Consider the following 7,214-nt stretch of genomic DNA (forward strand, 5'->3'; position numbering starts at 1 on the left):
ATCATATCTTGAAGGCAAGAATAACAGAATAGCCCTGAGGCTAGAATAGTAACAGTCAAAGAAGATAGTTATACACCTTGCTCAATAAAGGTAATCTTTGCATAGCTTTATCTTTCTTTGCATAGCTTTATCTTTGCATAGCTGATAATAAGACTTCATCTTAGGCCAAGCTGTCTCATTACCCTTTGCCACTGTTTGGGGTTTTGCTTGTTATGATTTCTTGGGGGAGGGAATCTGCTTTCTTGTTGGTTGTGATTATTTGTTGCTCTTTTCTCTTTATTGGTCCTTTTTCTGACTGGATATTGGATAGAGCGGTGGCTTCTGTTCCACTATTTTTGCCTCTCATTCTTCCACCATTATCTTTGGTTGCCTGAATGACACACCACTTGTCTTGACACACCACTTCTCTTCCTCCCCCCCTGCCCCAAAAAGACACTATTAGTAATATCTACCTATGCTGAAAAAGAAACTTTATTCTTGTCCTTACCAGGTTAAGGAAAATGTTCTAAACCCTCCTGAAGCAATGATGTTAATTTGCTTTGCACCAGCAAACCAATACATAGTGCAATATCTTTTAATTTGTGAAGATCAACTTTTAGAATGTTTCAATATAATCTAACTACAGAAAGGTTATTTGACATAATAGTCAGCATGTATGTGTATATATATATATATATATATTTGTTTTCTAGTTGTGATACATTTTGAAACTCACTTATATCTTATTCACCAAGATTGTTTAGGATACACTTCGTTAACATTCTGTAATCTCATTTAACAAGGAGCATAAATGTGAATGAACACAAGCAGCCACTGATGACTGTAACTCAAAATGCCTTTAGGTGTTTTAAATAAGATATTTAATGGTTCCTTGATAGACATAGAAATCTAATATTTAATTTGAATTATGGCTCTCTGAATTACTATATTGCAGAAGGAAATATCTCCACTCCATCGGCTTAAGGTATTTTTACTTTGCACTACTAATCTTATATAAAAAAGGGATTATTTTACACATCATTGCAAACTTTATAACAACCTAAATGGACTTCCTTTCAATGCTGCTTGTAGCTATCATTTAGGAGTAATAACAGAGTGGGTTTAAAAGAGAATATCCCATCATACAGTATCTATGTAGCAATTTTCCTCCTCTCTCTTGTATCTTAAGAAGGATTTTCTTTTTCAGTTGACTGTTTCAACTGTAAGAATTCAAACTTAAATTTCTCTTATTCACTTTAGCCCAATGATACAAAATTGGAGTTATTTACAATTCTGTTCAGCAACACAGTCATTTTATGAAATTTTTCTAGCTCTGATGCATTTTTAATAGAGATATCAGTACAAAGAAATTGATAGTAACACAAAATTACAGGGGGGTGGAATCCAAATGCAAAATCAATATAACAGATTCTCACAGAGTATTTAAATAGAAGACAGTTCTCACTGTAAATAAAATAAAACAAACAAACAAACAAACAAATAAACCATTGTGACTCCTTGATTTTGTTTTCAGTTATATTATTTAAAAAAAAATAAAATATGCCTGGTGTTTCTGTACTGTGATCAAGCTATGGCAGCTCTCTTCTTTGAGACCATTTCTACTACTAAAGAAAAAAGTGGGAAAACTTGTAAATCAAAGTTTCAGGATCTGCTTTTAAGCCTAACAGGAAGTATTTTGGGGGCTAAGTCAATCTGAACAGTTAAAACTATTTTATACCTTATGTAAAGGGTACACTAAAATAAAGTACAAGGGTTGTGGTGCAGAGAGTTTTGGGCAATTTAAAGGGTAAACTTGGATGTTATATACACAAAAGAGCCTGGGGTTTAGTTTTACTTTATGCAATGAGTCTGCCAGCAATTCAAGAGCTCAAATGCTCCCATAAAACCTGCAAAACCTCAGTCTGTTCAGGAAATGGGGTCAGCAAAGCTATTATAAAGAAAATTATCTTAGAAAATACTTCCTACCTGAGAGTTGACTAGCCAAGCTTGTACATGCCTACATGAAGGCTACAAAAAAAAAAGTTTTAGTTCATCTGAAGTATTTCATACTAGTGACATTTGTTTAGTACACACAGTATTTTGGCTTAATGTAAGACGTAAGTCCAGGCTACATTTTCCTAACTAAAGGGCATGAGAAAATCAACTGGTTCCATCCAACAGCTTTAAAGACATTTATACCAAGTGTACATTCATTAACTGCCCTCAAAATTTGTTCTAGCTGTAGGTATTGGCAACTAAATCCTTGCAGGTAGATCCTCCTTGCCTCATCCTTGAGAACATATGGATACTATGCACATGAACATAATAGAGAAGGCTAGATTCGCATGTACCAGGACTTTGTTTATTGTTGGTATAGAAAATATTTCTGTAATAGAATCATAGAAAAATAAGGTTGGAGGGGAACTCTGAAGTCATCTAGCCCAACCTCATGTTCAGAAGATTGCAAACTGGGAAGTTAAATTGGGCTGCTAAGGATTTTGTCCAGCTGAATTGTGTTTGCCTACGAGTGCAACCTGCTCCAGTGCTTAACCACCCTTGATGTAAGGATTTCTTTCCCCTCACGCTTGAACCTACAACTGTTGCCTCTTGTCCTTCCTCTGTACCTTTCTGAGAGGACACTCACTCTGTATGCTATAATAACGCTTTAGCAAGTGTCGAACTGCAATTAAGATTCACCTTTGCCTTCCCTTCTCCGATCTAGACAACCCATTCAACTTAGCCTCTCTTCATATGTTACATTCTCCATGTCTCAACCTTCTCCATGGTATTCTGCTGGATTTGCTTCAGTATTTTGACATATCGTTCCTCTTTTTTTTTTCTGTTCATTAAGTGCCAGTTAGAAGGTTTCTGAATGTTTCCTTTTTATGCAATCAGCTTCAAAACAGAAGTGAGAAAGGACTCTGGGTTACCAGTGTAATTAAGAGAATGATTCACTCACATACCCACATACCCCTCTCCCCACCACTGCATGCATGCACACAGACAGGAACAAATCCATTGGCTCGGTTCCAGTTCTTTTCATGGAGCATTACATAGTGAAACTTGACAACTCATGATCTAGACTGTTTTTTGGGAGGGAGGGAATATTCATATGTTTACATATCCATTTTTCTCTGACAGTAAATGAAGAGTAATTTGTTCTCAAGTGAACCTAGTATTTTGATCAATTTGCAGCAGAGTTACTCTCTTCTCTGCCAGACTTATTGAGATAATATATTTCAATATTTAGAGGCAACACTTTGCATCATCTATTTAGTTTGACATATTTATTTGCTGATGTAACTTCTGTATAAAAATATGTAATTACAAAAGGTTGCATAACTGCTGTTGTAGGATCTGTTGAGATTTAATGAAGCATATTTCACACTCGGTGCTATGATTAAAAAATAGAAAGAAAAAGGAGACAACAAAATTTTAAATAGTAACTACTTATTCCATAACTGGAGATCAAGCAAATTTTCTCTCTAGGAACCTGGTCTTCATGGCCAAAGAAGTAACTTCCAATCTTGTATACCTAAAATGTAAAACACAGCTATAAGGAGAAAATAAAAGTAAGATTTAAACCTCTTTCTGCAACCTCCACAGAAGCTTTGTTTTGCAGTTTAAGAATCTAACAACCAGAAGTTTAGATTTAATCCATCGCTCATGGGGCAGAGCAGAATCCAGGCCTTCTATCTGGGCTGTTATGCATTGTGGTATATACGGCATTTGCCAAAAACTAACAAGGTCTTCTGTCATGAAAAGTTCTCGTCAGAAAGCCTTGGAAACCTTACATCTATGGGCACTTTGTGTTTTCATCACAGTTTCAAATTAATTAGTGAGACTACTTCAAAAGCTTTAATCTAGGCTATGGTATTAAGAAACATGCATTAGACATTTCCTGTTTGCATTTCTACGCTGCTTGTTTAAAGAGTTCTTTTACTTTCATCGAAGACTGTTGAGGTCCTTAATGTACAATATTGACAGAGTAATAAAAATAGCAAATTATATTTCTGGCTGTGTGCCAACTTCATTAAATTCTTAGTCATATCAAAAACAATATAGAGGACAAAGGAAAAACAGCCTTATTCAAGCTTAATCAGGGTTGCAACTGAAATATAATGAGGAATAACCAGTATGTTCCTTTTCCACAGAACAACTGCCCCCATATATTGTTTCCTGAGCCACGTTAATATTCTGTACTTCCCTTTTCCTGGATGTGTGTTAAAATCGTGACTGGCAATAGTCTGCTTCCTATGAGTTTGGTGGCCTAAATGTTTACATTTCTGAAATAATGCAATACATTTCCCCTCTTAATTATGTTATCACAAGATCATATACTTTGAGGCATCAAACATTAACTCCTTAAGAAGGTTTTATTATTGAACCTGTTGTACATGGCAAACAGCATGTGCAAGTATGACTTATTCTATCTAGAAAACATTATGAAATATGAAAATATGACAGCACCTGAAAAAAGAAATCTTTCAAATGGCACAGCTTAATGTAGACCACATATCAGAAAAGGATAAATTTCAGAGGCAGTACTTAGATTTCATTAAAGACTTCAGCTGAGAGATTTCTAAACAAATGGCTGTAAATATTAAGTGAACAAAATAAAAGCATGTTCATAGATATGAAATGCAGGAGAAACGCTAGTGTGGTATTAAAAGTTTAGAAATGTCTGAGCAAAAATCTGTTCATTGTAGATAGGTGCTCTGACTATAACAGTATATGTATTTTTTAATTCTCAGCAGTCACTTATAATTATGTCTTTCACTGCATATAAGCCATACATAAGTACAAAAAATCTACTTTTCTAATGAAAGTGTTCCAGAAATAAGGCTGATATTAAGATTTATGAAAGGGTTTTTTTCAGCTGGCCCTTAAAATATTATCTGTAGTCTGGACTCAGGTGATGTGCTTTCTTTACCATAGTTTATGTTTTATAAAGACATTTAGAAAAGTCAAAATACTGAGTGGACAACTGCCTAAATTATCCAGGAGATAAAGCAGAGGAAAATGTGCATTCTTCAGGCTTGATTGCCTGACCTGTATGAAGTTATTTTACTCCTTATGGATTTGACAACCTCATATTCCTCCTACTGTATTTAAACTCTTTCTTCCAAAACTTTACTCATTTTGTTCTTTCAGAATTATGCTTCCTGCCCTTGAAACTATTTACCTAAAATTTTTGAAAACTTGTTTAAACTCTTTAGAGGGTTCAAAATTTCCAAAAACCTTAAGAACATCAGCCATTCGTGACAAAGAATACTCAGACCTTGACTCTGGGATGTCCCAGTTTTCATTTAATTAGATTCATTTGATAAGGAAATGAACCCGTGTGGCTACAGAGTAAAAACATTTCACTAGAAGCTGCTTTCCAAACCCAGCTTTACTCCATACTTCGAATGCTAAAAGGAAGTGGGGGGGGGGACCAACCTTAAGGGTTTGTTGTTTTGCTTTTTTTTAATCCTCTAAGGGATTTAAGGCATACTTAATGTCTCTATTCTGGTAAGGTTTAAGTGTAAGGAAAACGTTCAACTGAATATTTCCAGAAAACTTTATGGATATGTCTTTCTCACACCAGGGTTTGTTTTTTGAGTGTCACAGGTTCAAATTCTCAGTCACACAGACTGTGAAACTAGTCAGAGTGTGCCACAGTTTTAAATCTTTTTTTTAAAAGTAGGGGAGATTGTGTTTTCTTAAATCTCATCCTGACAGGGAATTGGAAAATACTTAAAGATGGTACCCAGACCCAGGAGCTTAGAATAATTTCTGCATTCTAGAATTATATGTAGTATATTTTCCTGTTGTATTTTGTAAAAAAATCAGTCTCTTTGAGAGTTATGTGGTAGCTGAGTAGGGTTTTTAAATAGACTTGTGCATTTAAACCTTCCCTTCAGTCTTGTTCTTTATAGACAGTCCCTTCTAGTTTAGCTTAGTATGTTTTGTTTAATGCTAACTGTTATAATCACATTGCAGTAGTGGTACCAAAAATGCTTTTGTGTTTAAATTATATTAAATTATATTTTAAGACATTAAAAATGTATTTTTTATGAAAATATTTTATCCTTTTTTCATGACTGAAAAGAAAGGTGAATGAACAGAACAAGTTAATTGGCTCATTAAAAGTTTCCCACGTCTAGGAGAGGAGACACAAAAGGCATGCAGACACTAGGTGGAGAAGAGACTAGAAAGATTTAAGAAAGCTGTCTACATGGAGTGAACAGATCCACAGAAGAATGAGTGCAGAGGTGCAAGCAAGATCAGGACTGCAGACAGCTTCAAAGCTGAAAGAGACATTAAATGTCATGCACAAAATGCACAGACACAAAGCTACAATGCTAGCCAGAAGGACTGCAACTTCAGGAGAGGAAGACAACCTACTCTATCTGAAATGAGAAAACTGAGCAGCAGGCAGAATAGCTTCTGTAATTGAGATAAGAATGATCCTATTCTTAGGGGTGAGGAAGAAAGGACCAATTACATAAAAATGTAAGCCAAAATGAAATCTACGTGAGCCAAACCATTACACAGTGAGGTGGAATAGCAAGCATTGTACATGACTGTTACAAGAGAATGAGAGAATGTAGATCCAGAATTTGAAGAGAACAATAACTTACTATGACTGAAAAATTCATGTAGTGGCTTTGATTGCAAAAGGATATACATTGCAATGATGAGACATTTAGGCTTATTAACAAATTGGAAAATGTTTTTAATAGGTGGAGCCTAGTAGGAAGATTTCAACAGAAATTAAATGAAACTTAAAATCATAGAATCATAGAATGTTTTGGGTTGGAAGGGACCCCTAGAGGTCATCTAGTCCAACCCCCCTGCAGTGAGCAGGGACACCGCTAACTAGATCAGGCTGCTCAGAGCCCCGTCCAACCTGGCCTTGAATGTTTCCAGGGATGGGGCCTCCACCACCTCTCTGGGCAACCCATTCCAGTGTTTCACCACCCTCATTGTAAAAAATTTCTTCCTTAGATCTAGTCTAAACCTACCCTGTTTTAGTTTAAAACCATTTCCCCTTGTCCTAACACAGCTGGCCCTACTAAAAAGATTGTCCCCATCTTTCCTAAAGGCCCCCTGTAGGTACTGAAAAGCCACAATCAGGTCTCCCCGCAGCCTTCTCTTCTCCAGGCTGAACAAGCCCAACTCCCTCAGCCTGTCCTCATAGGAGAGGTGCTCCAGCCCTCGGATCATTTTTGTGGCCCTCCTCTGGACCC

Source organism: Egretta garzetta, unplaced genomic scaffold (assembly GCF_000687185.1).
Source record: "Egretta garzetta isolate BGI_Z169 unplaced genomic scaffold, ASM68718v1 scaffold303, whole genome shotgun sequence".
NCBI classification, from domain to species: Eukaryota; Metazoa; Chordata; class Aves; order Pelecaniformes; family Ardeidae; genus Egretta; species Egretta garzetta.